Source organism: Myxine glutinosa, chromosome 14 (genome assembly GCF_964187855.1).
Source record: "Myxine glutinosa chromosome 14, kmMyxGlut1.1, whole genome shotgun sequence".
In the NCBI taxonomy this organism is placed as follows: Eukaryota; Metazoa; Chordata; class Myxini; order Myxiniformes; family Myxinidae; genus Myxine; species Myxine glutinosa.
This window is the reverse complement of record NC_136274.1, coordinates 56514307-56529733: the sequence shown is the minus strand read 5'-3', so window position 1 is coordinate 56529733 and position 15427 is coordinate 56514307. Positions and strand designations below refer to the sequence as shown.

General features: G+C 41.2%; 1 protein-coding gene across 4 annotated transcripts in view; it reads right to left on the bottom strand.

The window, feature by feature from the left end:
* HACE1 (HECT domain and ankyrin repeat containing E3 ubiquitin protein ligase 1) overlaps positions 1–15427 on the bottom strand; it is a 612560-nt gene that overhangs the window by 432139 nt on the left and 164994 nt on the right. The window lies entirely within an intron of this gene.

Here is a 15427-nt window from a genome sequence, read left to right as displayed (position 1 = left end):
ATTGTCAGGTAGCTGATTTGTTACTGCATAAGCTCTGTTATAAATGTCGTTTGACTGATTTGTTACTGCATAAGCTCTGTTATAAATGCTGTTTGAAAATGTTATTTCATAGTTAATAAAAAGGTTTTCGCTTTGCCATAGTTTAAAATGAGAAAATACTCGCTTCATCTGTGCAGAACAGATGGCTTCGTTGTATACGTGCGTTCTTTACAGGCTAGATAGCCTAGTCGTAAACTCTCTCCTTGATCCGCAGACGGCGCCTCGAGCCGCGGGCAGGAAGGCGGATTATATATGTGTGAACTGTGAACCTTACGTAGGATGCTTGAATTGTAGACATAGACCTTCTTTGATAGACTGTTAAAACATTAACTAATACTTCGTATAATCAAAGTGACGCTTGAGTTACGATAAACATGCTCTGGATTTAAGTTTAAATGAGAAAGTGAGCTGAAAGGTACATTCAACACCTGGAACTCATCAGAACGCCCTCATACATTTTATGGCCTTATCAGAACCAGGAATGCAATCCCCCTTCAGTGAGTTATATTTTCTGTCACCTCAGAGCCTTGAAAACACATCTGGTCCGGATCTTAACGGTGCGTGCTTCACTCCTCCAAGACAAAAGGACGGATGACGGTGGGGAACATGGCCCACTGGGGATGACGGTGGGAGGACCCTTTGCCAGTTCCTTTGTCCTCCCGGACTCTAGCGGAGATTCTCTGATAAAGCGTGTCCCTATATAAATGAACTGTGAATCGATGTGCTTTTAGGAAGGTTGACATGGCATGATGTTCCTTCGTGCTGTAGACGTCTTCGTTTTCCTCCAGATCTGTGTAATTGGTATTTAATAAAAGTTCGTCATTCTCAATCTGTTGGTGGAATTCTGTTACGATCAAGGAGTCCTCCCGACATATATATATATATATAGATAGATAGATATATATATATATATATATATATATATATATATATATATATATATATATATATATATATATATATATATATATATATAGATATATATAGATATATATATATATATATATATATATATATATATATATATATATATATATATATATATATATATATATATATATAGATATATATATATATATGTGCAGTGTCTGTCTTGTGTTGTCTTGTCTTGTGTTGGCACTGAACTACTCCCTCAAACTTTTGTGAAATCGTACTATTCCAACTTGACCCACGGCGGGAGTATGCGCTCTACTGAGTGGCGTTCTAGTTTTAGTTTGTTTTAACACGTTGTCAAGGCTCATGGAAGAGCCAAGACACAGAACAGATCAGGACACAACATAACAAAAGGAATAGCAGGAGAAAGGGGAAACACCAACAGCAGAGCAGAGGGAGAAAGTAGATGGAGACAGGCAACCAGGGGATGCAGGTAACAATGAGGGGTAGCGGAGAACACAAGGGGTGGACCAGGATAGATAAGAAAAACTTTGGGAGAGGTTGAGGTGGATTACTGGGTGTAGAAAAGATCATGATTTTGGATGGGGATGACCTGAGATGGTGGTGAACAGCTGTCTTGAAGACCTGGAGGGAAGAATGAGATTGAAGAGAGTATGGAAGGTGGTTCCACAGGTGGGGAAAAAGAGGAATAAATGTACTGGATTTAGGTAGTTTCAGTATGAGGGGGTTCCTGGTGGACTGCGTGCGTCCTGCAGATACCTGGGTGGGACAATGCATGGAGAGGGCACAGGGTGCAATACCAGAAATGAGACAGAAGAAGATGGAGAAACCACCAACCTGTTGGCGATGTTGAAGTGATAAGCCCATAGACTCAGCCCAAGTTGTAAGCATCATCTGAATGATTTTGTCAAGATCATGTTTCAAAACACCTGATTCAGTTGGAGCTTCTGGGATCAAACTCCGGGCCTTCATCCGAGTTATGCCATATTCAACTCGATTGGTATTCAAAAGCTTTTCAAAGTCGACTCTCACTGCGGCGAATAGGCGTGTTCCGTGATTAATCAAATTGGTAACATGTACAGTGCATTCAGAAAGTATTCAGACCCCTTCACTTTTTTCACATTTTGTTATGTTGCAGCCTTATGCTGAAATAGTTTAAATTCATTTTTTCCCTCATCAATCTGCACTCAATACCCCATAATAACAAAGAGAAAACAGGGTTTTAGAAAGTTTTGCAAATTTATTTAAAAAAACAAACTGAAATATCACATTGACATAAGTATTCAGACCCTTTGCTATGACACTTGAAATTTAGCTCAGGTGCCTCCCATTTCTCTTGATCAACTTTGAGATGTTTCTACACCTTGATTGGAGTCCACCTGTGGTAAATTCAATTGATTGGACATGATTTGGAAAGGCACACACCTGTCTATATAAGGTCTCACAGCTGACGATGCATATCAGAGCAAAAACCAAGGCTACAACATAACAAAATGTGAAAAAAGTGAAGGGGTCTGAATACTTTCTGAATGCACTGTATTTGTTTGTTTTTCTCAGACTCCACCAACACAACAAATCAAAGCAGGGGTTTTTTTCATTTTTACAATTCTAATTTTTTTTTTTTTTACATTTTACAAGCAATTCATTTTTACAACTATTAATTATTCAACGGTTTTAATTATTCTCACCTTCTTGTAGGGTAGGCTAGGGAACGTTTTTGGCCCAAGGCTTTCAGGAACCGGCTGTCCAGGCCTGATGTCCGACTGAAGGTGGCATGTGTATTTGTAATTTGTTCAGGGTGCTGGCATTAACTCACTTACTCTTCATGAATGACACCGTGAATTAATTAGCATCCACCAACTAATCCAGGGCAGACGAGACACCCAGTTTAACGTCCGTCCGAGTGGTATCACACACAAAGATGCCTCGCCCTGTCTATGAAACACCAGAATGACACTTTATAGTTGGGTCAGGATTCAAACCCTTTGTCATTTAAAATTATTTAAAATCATTGGAATCTCCCGCGATGAAGTCGATTGTGAGGGCCTTTCACTCTCTCACCACAGGCAGGTTGGTGGTCTTTCTGTCTTCTACCGACTCCTCTCCGGCCTTGCCCCCCCCCCCCCCCCCCCCCCCCCCAGCTCTCTCTGGGCTCTGTCCCCCAAGTACTCCTACAGGTTGCACAAGATCTGTCAGCAACCCTCTTCTGGTGAAACTGCCAAAATCAAGACTCTCTGCTCACCTTCATTCTTTCATTCCTCTTTTTTTCCCCGATTCTGGAACAAACTCCCTCACTCTCTTCAATCCCACTCCTCCCTCCAGGTCTTTAAAACAGCTGTTCACCATCATCTCTTATCTTCCCCCATCCAAAACCTTGATCTTTTCTACCCCCGTTAATTCACCCCAGATACACTTTTCTGAAATATCGACTTCCTTCCTGGAAGTCATAGCTGTGTCCATGTGTTTTTTTTTACCTCTCCCACCCGCCACACCCCTTCCCACGCCTCCTCCCCCAAGCCCTCTCCCTCCCACAGATCTCCCGATGTCCCTGCTCTCAAATGTTGTACTTGTGTGCTTCCCCCTCTCTCGCCATCTTGTCTCCCACTCCCTTTATTTCGTAATTTGTGTCCGGTTTTTTTGTTTTGTTTGTTTTTTGTCATTAATGTTACCTCTTACACGAGCCTCGATCTTGTATACAAAAAAAAAAACCCACAGGTCAGAAGTGAGTGTGAACACCTCGAGGCTATCCTACCAGCCACAACTAATTTATTTTCCCGAGAAATGGACACAAGATAGTACTTAATACAACAATCATCTGGTTAAAACAAAATACGTCACAGTGGGTAAAACATAGCGGAATCAGCCAAAAAGACTTTGCACCATCTCATGTTGATCCCGAGATGTTTTCTACTCACACTGAACCCTGTTGACCTGTTCACAATTATTTCCATTATGACACACCACCTTGGCCTGTTGCTACTCACCATGTTTGCCCTTCTGATAGTCTCATGTCCAATGAGATTTAGGCTCTGACTTGAACTTCGATACTCAATTTGTTTAGAGAATACTTGCAACGTTCCATGCTCGTGAGGAGCAACACCACGAATAGGTTCGTGGTAAACTTGGCAATTTAAGACAAAAAGCAACAACTTGTGAGCACAACACGTTACTGACACCTTGAGGAACTCTATATGTTAGAAATAATCCGATTCGGTGGCGTAATAGTTAGAGCTAGTGTGTCCACTATGCTACAAGTCTGGAAGGTAGGTGCTTTGATACCTAGCAAAGTCATACCAGACGTTATAAACGGTATGTGCTGCTTCCTTGCTCAACACCAAACTTTTTCTTTTTTTTAAGGAAAGAGCACGGACAAACAACCATAGGCTAGCAGCCATTCCAGAGGCTTGATGGGTCTATTGGCCTCCTTCTGTGTTGAAGCTCCTTGGAAGAGAACTCTATTATTATTATGACCTCCGCCATCGAAGGTGGATGGAGGTTATGTTTTCATACCTGTCTGTTTGTTTGTGTTTGTTTTCTGTCTGTCTTCTGTCTGTCTGTGAGCAAGATATCTCAAAAAGTTGTGGACGGATTTGGACGAAATTTGGCAGAAAGGTAGTGTATGTGACACGGACGAAATGATTAGATTTTGGTGAACATCCGGATTCGGATCCGGCTAGTAGAATTTTTAAGTGATTCTTCACTATTGGGAGATCGGGCTAAAACCGATACATAGTACGATATCTCAAAAAGTTATGGACGGATTTGGACGAAACCTGGTGGACCAATTGGGTGAGTGACAAGGACGAATCGAATCGATTTTGGTGAAGATCTGAATATGGATTCGGATACGATAATTATTTAATTTTTAAGCGATTCTTCCCCATTGAGGGATCGGGCGAAAAGCGATACATAACATGATATTTAAAAAAAGTTAGGGATGACTTATGACTAAACTAGGTGGCTGAGTTGGTTAGGCGACAAGAACAAGCTGATTAGATTTTGGTTCAGGTCAGAATCCAGATCCGGCCTATCATTGGCATACAAAACATAAACTGTTCAGCCTGGCGGAGGTTTGCGCTCTACCGAGTGCCGCTCTAGATATTATTATTATTACTACCCCGCATGGGTGAACCAAAAAGCAGGGTTAAGTAATTGGTTTACTCTGTCTGTCTGTCTGTCTGTCTGTCTATGCTCGAGGGACAACTTCATTTCAATTGAATTTTAAATTTTGAACACTGGAGAATACGAACCTGCAGTTTAGCAGTACTTTGGCCCTCAATCTTGGAAAATGTATGGAATGTCATCCGATCGCGCATGTGCAGATAGGAATAAGATTTTTTTTAAATTACTCTGCCTACCTGTCTGGCAGTCAAACAAAATTGGAAATTATACCAAAACCGGAAACTTACTGTTTTAAGGATGTCACAAAGGACACAAACAACTGGCCCACGGATAACTACTGTAACATGTTGTTAAATCTAGTTAGATTTAACTTTTTAATTAATATTTATATTTAAAATAAATTTATATATTTAAATATATAAATATTTATATTTAAATATAAATATTTATATTTAAAATATAAATTTAATCATTAAAAGACGCTGCATCAACGGCGGTAAATTTGTGGAATAATATTTTATATGACCTTTAAAATCTATTTTATTTCAATTTAATTCTATACTTGAACACTGGAGAACACAAATCGCCTTTTTGATACTTCCGTTATTGACACTTCAAAAGCTTCAGTTTAGCAGTACGCCATTTGGACAATTTTTTTTTCATGTTATCTCATGCCCTGAGGGCAGAGTAACTGCGAAGCTCCATGTTGGATATTTTCGTATGAACCTCGGCTTAAAATGAGGAAATGAAACATTTTCAAAACTTCAAATTATTCTCACTCAGATTTCAACATCACCGTAATGCATATTGTTAAGTTGTTTAAACTTTCTTTATACAAGATGATTTATAATACTGGCTACCACCGGGTGGTGCTATACGATACCCATTTACATTGAGAGAATTGGGGTCTTCCCCCCACCTTGAACCCCTCCCTCAATAGAATAGAAACCATACTTGGTGTACCCTTAAGCAACATGCAGAATCTGGTTGTATTTATTTCAGTACTTTTTTTTAGTTTTTGAAGCACATACTGTATAAATAAACATACAAATTCACCTTTATACTGTATTGTAGATACCAGAAGTGAATGCATTCGTTTACAAAGAAAAAACAAGAAAGAGCAATCACAGATTGCAGACCCTCGCCTGGACATGTTTATGTGGTGTATATTGTGTGGCGTTTGTTTCGTGTTGCTTCGGATAAGGTTCGTCTTTCTATCCAAGATGGCTGCCTAACCACGTGACCTATGACCTCACCATTTTCACACTATATGTAGCAATGGTGTGAGATGATATTTGTAAAACCTCGCATCGATAGGGTAAGCGCTTTCAGAGAAACAATTTTTGGAATATTTTCCTTAAATCCAATATGGGTGCCAAACCCTGTGAACGATGACTTTTTTCAACATTATATCCCCATGGGTAGTTGAAAATATGGTTACAATTTCACATCAATCCACTCAGTGTTTTCAGAGAAGAACAATAATTTAGTTTATGCAGTTTTTGCATAAAATTCATTATGGCTGCCAGACCACGTGACCAATGACTTAATGTTATCAAACTTTATTCCCCGAGGCACAGATCATGTGTGTGGAGTTTTGCATCAATCTCGTGAGCCATTCTGGAAAAGAAGATTTTTGAAGGTTTTCATTTTCAATCCAATATGGCTGCCGACCCACGTGACTGATGAGATCATCAATTTTGTTCTCACATACAATTTTTGTGTCAATCATGCTCAATAAATTTCAAACTGATCGAATCAATCGTTGTTCTTGTGTAATTATGACGTGGCATAATTAAGGCACTGATGACATAATCATGAAAATATGTTGGTCCCCATGGGGAGTACTTGACAATGAGCCATATTTCAATTTTTTCCCATGGAGCGGGTTTGGAGATATAGAGGTGCAAAGTTTTTTTGTTTTACCAAAATGGCGCCTGTACCACGTGACCTATGACGTCATAATTCCCACTAAAAACCTTCACAGGACGAGACGCTCCTATGGCGAAACTTTCGTGTCAATCAGACCAACAATTGCAGAGAAAAGCATACTCACATTCTGTGTAGACAAACAGACAAGCGGACCTTAATGCAATACCCTCTCCTATGGCGAGGGTAACAATAGCGTACAAATGGCTCGGACACCCATAAAGATAGCACAAGACACAAGACGGGATAGCACAAGACGTAAATACAACCAAATGAAGCATCCATGAGAAAGAGGCAAAGATATAAAAACAACAAGCATTCTGAGTATTGCGCTGCAATACATGTCCCCTACCAGCAGTCTGTCGACTGGAAAACTGTTGGGGAAATTACCAAGGGTTATTTACCCACAGGTTCTGAATCGTTCCCAATCGTTAATTACCTCAGGACGGGCTCACCTGTGATTCGCACTCGGGACTTCGATTTATAAACCTTGCAGACAGGTCAGCAGAAGCACGACAAAATAAGTTGTTGATAAAGAACCTTTCGAGTCGCTAAATATCAGTAGTGTAGCAGCATAGCAAACCTGTTGTGCATTTTGTGATACAAGCACCAAATTTGGCACAAATGTACATTAATATGTTGCGAACATTTTCAGATATTGGGCCACTTGAAATTCCGTAATTTTTTTTTTCAATTTTTTTCAAATTTCGTAATTTCAAATTTTTCGGGTGACACCGTCACAATTTCGGTCTTCGAGGCCGGCCGATATAGTGGGGCGGCTTAGCCCAAATATTCAAAAGAATTGTGCATTTTGTGATACAAGCACCAAATTTGGCACAAATGTACATTAATATGTTGCGAACATTGTGTGGTCAGCAATGAAGACGAGAGTCTGAATTACATGTATGCAAAAGACCTTGTGAACCAGTGAAGCAAATACACGGGTAAGCATGAATTAAATCTAGGGCATGATATAATTTCCATGATGTTTACCTCTACACTCAATGGTGGAAGGAGGTAATGTTTTGATCCCAGCTTGTCTGTATGTCTGTTTGTCTGTTAGTCCACAAAATTCCAGACAAAGCTTGTAGTAGTGGTAGTTGTAGTGGTAGTGGTGATAACAGAAATTGTTATATAGAACTGAACTTATATTATTATTATATGCAGAAAATAACTTCATTTCTATATGCCCTGCAGTGGACAGGTTAATTGGTTTATGCACTGAAGGGGTCACCCTGGTGTGCACTGCTGTGTTCTGCCTCACTGAGTTGTTCAGGTATGATGTACTCAGCACAAGCTTCCGGTCGGCCCGGAGGTGGGGGTGCGGGGCCTGTCACGGAACGTCAAAACAAACGGCCTGCCGGGGCCGCCCAAAAGTCGGGCGTGAGGGGCGCGTCCACTAATGGAACGCCTCTCGCTTCCCAGATCGAGGGCCACGTGGTCAGGAGAACCTCGTCCCTTCCGGTCACACTTTGCCTATCGGCCGGCCTCGAAGACCGAAATTGTGACGGTGTCACCCGAAAAATTTGAAATTACGAAATTTGAAAAAATTTGAAAAAAAAAATTACGGAATTTCAAGTGGCCCAATATCTGAAAATGTTCGCAACATATTAATGTACATTTGTGCCAAATTTGGTGCTTGTTTCACAAAATGCACAATTCTTTTGAATATTTGGGCTAAGCCGCTCCACTACAGTAATTTATTATATTTTCTGGTTCACGATCAATGATCGATGTGTATATATATGTTGCTCGGCTTGGCTCCGCCCCTCCCGAAAGCGCGCGCTGTGTCACGCTTTTGACGTCCGCGAGACGAGGCTGAGGGCGTGCGGTGCGGCTTGAGGAGAACTCGAGAATAAACAAGAGATATCCATTTTTATTTTATTTTTTCCGTTTAATTAACGATATCTGCCAAACCACGCGTCCTATCGCAAATTCCAAAAGGACATTTTAGTAGACTGACATGCTGAACAGATCTGTGAAGTTTCCCCTCGATTGGATCAAAAATGAGGGAGGAGCTCGGTTTTAAAGGTTCATGCTTAAAAACGTCATAACTCTGAAACCATGTGAAGCATGACGTCATGGTCGTTGACCTTTTTGTTCGACATGGGTATGCGATTCTGCCTGCAAAGTTTGGCCTCGATCTGTTCAACTGTTGCAGAGAAAAAGGGGTTTTCGTGTTTTCACGAAAAACAATATGGCGGCCGAACCACGTGACCTGTGACGTCATAATTACCATTAAAATATTCTACAGACCGAGTCCCCCCTACGGTGGAAATTTGATCTCAATCGGTCCTATTATTGCAGAGAAATAGGTTTTTAAAGGAAATTAAAACTTAAAATGGCACTGAGTTAAGGATCATCAGAATTATCAGAATTCCCAAAGTTCAAAGTGCCATAACTTTGTCAAATATGATCGAAACGTCGTGAAGTTCGAACTTGATCTGTAACTTATCATGAGGAAACCATGTACCAAGTTTGAAATCATTAGCATTAAGCGTTTAGAAAAAACGTCCGGAAAACTGTTCTTTGCGTGACGGACGGACTGACAGACTGACGGACGGAGGGACGGCGTGCATACCTATAGTCCCCTCCGGTGTACACCGGTAGGGGACTAATAATTACCTCCGGTATTTGTGGCACGTGCAATTGCACCCCCCTGGTACTGCAGTAGTGTAACACCACGTAACAATGAATAGTGTGACCAAATATTTTTACGTCGCAATGCCTTTTGCAAAATGCAAAGCTATTTAAAAAAATTATCTCATCAGAAAAGGAGAGATGGGATCAGGGGGGAGTCGGAGAGGGGGCAATTAAGGCAAAACAACAATTACTTCCCTTCTCAAAATAAATAAATAATACCTGAAGTCGAAGTTAATGATCCCGTTTGGCACGCAATTACTGGAGCAAACATTTACATTTTCTCATACAGCCACAAGCAAGATTAAAATTGAAAATCGCACGATATGAAGAGGCAGAATATTTTTTTTAATGCAAAACCGTTTTTAAATACGATTTAAGTCCTCCAAGTTATTTCAGAGAATTAAGGCGGTATGTGTAAGACCAAGACAAAATCCATGTAACTCGGGATGCATTTGTGACGTGCAAAGCCGTTACCATCTCCGACCTTATATCTGGCAATGCAGCCTGCCACGTAATTTAAAATTATAATGCACCGTTTGCGCTTTCACTGTTCATTTACAAACTTAATGAACCTTCCACTAGATGGATTCCTTTCGGCTCCAAAAGAGATGGCAAGCAAATCTGCCTTCGAGTTTTCTCCGAGCTGACACAAGGCCTCTGCAGTCGCATGCTTTACGGGCTCGTACGTCCTTGCCTTCGGTCAGCCTCAAACGCTCAGTGTTCAAATAAGTTGACGGCATGAGCTCCACAGGAAGCGGACAACCTCCCCTTGAGAACCATCAGAGCCTCTACCATCAGAGCAGGGCCTCGCTCACAAAGGGTGCACGTGACAATGAATGGACAATTACCTTGTGAAACCACCCTGATCTCTTAGCCTTTGAAAGGGCCAAATATATAATAAAACCTCAAGCCAGTGGACCTCATGCCAAGAACAGTTTACGATTTTTTTTGGAAGTGACACTTTCATTCTCAACCACAACACTATTTACTCTTCAAATTCCAGATTTGATTTTTTTTTTTTTTTAACGATAAAGCATCTGCAAATGCAAAGCCCATCCATGTCCGCTTATATCCAGACGTCTTCTTCTTCTTCCAGACGCCCAAAATAACGAAAACAGGTAAAAAAAAGATTACAAAATGAAAATTGATGATTTTATGCAGCCTTGGCCATTGAGCTTTAGATCTAAAAAAAAAATCAGCTTCTAGCTTTTGATTAGTGAACAAATTATGTGACCCAATATGCAAATTGCTAAACTTTCATGTCAATCGGATGAAAATTGTTAATTTTACGCAACCTTGACCTTTGACCTTTTGATCTAAAAAAAGAAAATCGACTCATACCTTTTGATTAGTGAACCAATTCAGTGACCCGATATGCAATTCTTTAAATTTCAGGTCAATCGGGTGAAAATTTGTGATTTTACGCAACCTTGACCTTTTGATTTTTAAAAAAGTCAGCTTCTTGATTTTGATTTGTGAACCAATTCACTGACCCAATATGCAAATTCTTAAACTTTCAGGTCAATCGGAGGAAAATTGTTGATTTTACGCAACCTTGACCTTTGAACTTTTGATCTAAAAAATAATAATCGACGCCTACCTTTTGATTAGTGAACCAATTCAGTGACCCGATATGGAATTCTTTAAATTTCAGGTCAATCGGGTGAAAATTGGTGATTTTCCGCAACCTTGACCTTTGACCTTTTGATTTAAAAAAATAAAACAGTCAGCTTCTTGATTTTGATTTGTGAACCAATTCACTGACCCAATATGCAAATTTTTAAATGTTCATGTCAATCGGATGAAAATTGACGATTTTATGTGATGCTGACCTTTGACCTTTTGACCAAATTATTAATTTGCCTTTTCCATATTCTCATAATAAAGCCTTGTTGAAAATTTGATGACAAAACTCAAAGGGTAAATTAAAATTTCAGGTCAATTGAATGAAAATTGATGATTTTATGTGACGCTGACCTTTAACCTTTTAGACCTTTTGAGAAAATTATTAATTTGCCTTTTCCATATTCTCATAATAAAGCTTTCGTGAAAATTTGATGACAATAGCTCAAATAGTTTAAAAAACGTTACGGCCTGGACAGACAGACACATCTCGTTTTTTCATTTCTGTTACTCACAATCCTATCTCTCTCTTTTATTCACAGACACACACACAGACACACACAGACACACACACACACACACAAACACACACACACACACACACACACACACATTTAATTAATTGTACAGTATCGGTTGTTCCTAAACTTAAATATAAATAACACACACACACACATCTCGTTTTTTTCATTTCTGTTCCTCACAATTCTATCCCTCACACACACACACACACACACACACACACACACACACACACACACACACACACACACACACACACACACACACACACACACACACACACACACACACAGAGAGACAGACACACAGAAGTAATGAATGAAGGAGGTGAGAGAGAGGAAGAGGTAAAATTTAAAGCATGTGCTACTGGTCGTCCATTACATTCAAGCTTGGGATAGAAAGTAGTATAAAGGTAGATTATAATCTAGTATAAAGGTAGAAAGTAGTATAAAGGTAGAAAGTAGTATAAAGGTAGATAATTATCCATGTAGACGGTGGTTCAACGTAAGTACGAGGACAAATGAATACTTTTTGGTTTCCAGCCTAGTCGATTAACACTCACCCCGAGCTCTCTATTCCTGGGGTCGATTCCTGGTATAATTAAGCATCAGAGTAAACTTGCAATGCGAGTGTATAAAGATACATGATGTTGGTCATAAGACTAAGAAACATGTCGGACTTTGACCCAAGTCAAAATTATCAGCAAATGACCACCATTAAGATTTCCAACCTTGCCTCCAAATCTTTCCGAGGTTATAACTGTTGAGTTTGTGATGGAAGGTCAGACCAAATCAGACTTTCCTTAATGTTGTGCATCCTCCAGAAAGTCCTGCCCTGACTGAGCACTAATGGGCCATATGTAAATTATACTGTACTAGCAACGGTACCCGACCTACGGGCGGGGCTTCAATTGGGAGACCCAAATGAAAAGGCAAAATATCAGAAATTGAAGGCATTTTTATATTTTAAACGATTCATATAAACATCCGATAAATCATATCACACGCAAATCTTCAAAATCTAAACAGTACATGGCGCCCATTTTGAGAAAAGATTGAATTCTGCAAACCTCCTCTCCAAGAAGTTCTGTCGCTCAAGCTTTTGGGTCTCACCATCTGCCATGATCTTTCTTGGGAAAACCACATTTCCAAGCTGGCCTCCAAAGCCAGTCGCCGACTGGGCATCCTCCGTCGTGCGAAGTCCTTCCTAGGCACACCTGAGCTCCTCACCACATACAAGGCTTTCATCCGCAGCTCAATGGAATACTGTTCTCCCCTATGGGCTGGTGCTCCTGCCTCACACCTGGCTCGGCTTCACGCTGTTGAATCCAAAGCTTTCAGAATCATTGGAATCTCCCGCGATGAAGCTATCTCTGAGGGCCTTTCACTCACTCACCGCAGGCAGGTAGGTGGTCTTTCTGTCTTCTACCGACTCCTCTCCGGCCTTGCTCCCCCAGCTCTCTCTGTGCTCTGTCCCCCAAATATTCCTACAGGTCGCACAAGATCTGCCAGCCACCCTCTGATGGTTAAACTGCCGAAATCTCGGCTCTCTGCTCACCTTCACTCTTTCATTCCTCTTTTCTCCCGCCTCTGGAACAAACTCCCACACTCACTTCAATCACACTCCTCCCTCCAGGTCTTCAAAACAGCTGTTCACCACCATCTCTTATCTTCCCCCATCCAAAACCTTGATCTTTTCTACCCCCACTAATTCACCCCAGATCCACCTTGTTTGAAATTCCAACTTCTTTCCTGGAAGTCTTGGCAGTGTCCATATGTTTTATACCTCTCCCACCCCCCCCCCCCTTCCCATGCCTTCCCCCCAAAGCCCTCTCCCTCCCACAGTTCTCTCGATGTCTCCATGTCTCTCGGTCCCTGCTCTCAAATGTTGTGTTTGTGTCCTTCCCCCTCTCTCCCCATCTTGTCTACCGCTCCCGATGTTATTTGTTTTGTGTGTCTGTTTGTCTTTTCTGTGTGATTAATGTTCGCTCTTTCACGAGCCTCGATCTTGTATACAAAAAAAAACAAAGAAAAAAACGGAAGTGGCCGCTACACGTCTTTCTCAGTCGCACGTTTATGTGTGAAGAGTGCGCGCCGAATCTGTAACACGGAAGAGGCCGCTACACCTGTTTCTCAGTCGCTTTGCACACGCTGCCATGTTACTTGGGAGCCGCACGTTTATATAGGAAGAGTTCGTCAGGAGTCGATCTACTCTCTCCTGGTAAGTAGAATTTCAACAAAAGCCACATCACTGTTCATATCGGTAAATATTATTCCATCGTGTTTGGAAAAACTGGAAAATTGGAAAACTTGGAAAAATAATAAAGCCTATTTTACTCCAGGGGGTCCCAGGATTACCCACCCAAAATATCGTTGCGATCGGTTCAGCCGTTTTTGTGGTACCTTCGAACGGACAGACATTTGGTGAATTTTAATAAGATAAACAAAAATGACAAACTGTTGCATCTCCAATCCATCTTTCCATCATTCCCCATACTTGCCTCTTCTCTCTTCTTCCCTTATTTCTATCCTCCAATATTTTTCTCCTTTTCTTACCACCTCCTCTCCAACTCCCAAACACTCTCTTTTCTCATCTTTCTCTTTTTCTCAACTTAGCCACATCTCTTTCCCTCCAACTTTTTTGCTTCTCGTTTTATGTGTGCGTAATATGTAGATGACCTCTTCCTGACAAAATGAGCAAACCCAACTGTAATTTCCCTCGACGCTATCTATCACCTTCCGCTTGAGACCTTACTTTACAGTCAGGCATTGGCAAAATCCTCAAGCAGTGTAAAATAAGTGATGATAGTGCCATGTAAACATGATACAGTACCTCATCTAGGCTCTTCTCTGACCCATGAAAGCTCAGCAAGAGCAGTTGGGCCACAAAAAAATTTTCGGGAACACAGATGGCACTGTTTATGGAATACTTCACAACAAGAGGCCCTTTACCCAACATGCAAGCTCCATGACCCATCCGATCAGAAAGATCAGCATTTAATGATGTGTAGGACTCCTGTCTGTATAAAAAATGAATTCAGTTAAAACACAGCCAGGCCCAGGAGTAGTGAACGCATTCACATGAAAATTTTAAATTATCACTGCAAACATTTCCACGTTTCAGGGAGAGTTGCACAACTTTGTCACAGCCAAGCTCGAAATCTGCTTTCAGTTTTATCAATCAATATCCGTACAAGCATAGAAGCAGGTCCTGCGATTTGGGAAAGGGGTGGTACAAGGCAGTATGGCAAATTTGCGAGGACGGGCACATGATTGCGGTCGCTTCCTCGGTGAGATGGGGGTCACGGCTCCGTCTGCCCTATCGTGCCTCAGCAGGCCGGGGGATCAGGCCCGCACATCTCGGAAGGCACACGGCGGTAATGAGGGCTCGGGGTGCATTACGGGCGATCGATGCTAAAGCTGTGCCCTCAATCTACAGGTAATAATCACTTGGTGGGAAGCGGCCTCCCAATGGGATGGCACCACCACGACTACCCTCCGATTGTTAGGGCTTCAGAAACAGGCACAACCATCTTACTATAATTCACGAAATGTCCGTCTGTCCATTCGAAGGTACCACAAAAACGGCTCAAACGATCGCAACAATATTTTTGGTGGGTATTCCTGGGACCCCTGGGAGTAAATTAGGCTGTATT